The following is a 237-nucleotide window of genomic DNA, read 5'->3' as shown; positions in this document are numbered from 1 at the left end:
TCAGTCATTTGATTGCGGTCATTCTGGAGCACTGCTTTTAGTCGAGCAAAGCAACCCCAGAACTTATTCTTTGGATGCCTAGTACTTATTCTATCGGTCTCTTTTGTCGTACCGCTAAATTACGGGGACGTAAACACACCACCATCGGTTGTCAAGCGATGTTGGGGGGGGGGGACACAGACACACAAACATACACACACACACACACGCACACACGCATATATATATATATATATA

Source organism: Octopus bimaculoides, chromosome 1 (assembly GCF_001194135.2).
Source record: "Octopus bimaculoides isolate UCB-OBI-ISO-001 chromosome 1, ASM119413v2, whole genome shotgun sequence".
In the NCBI taxonomy this organism is placed as follows: domain Eukaryota; kingdom Metazoa; phylum Mollusca; class Cephalopoda; order Octopoda; family Octopodidae; genus Octopus; species Octopus bimaculoides.
The sequence above is the reverse complement of the archived record's forward strand: the minus strand, read 5'-3'. Positions refer to the sequence as shown.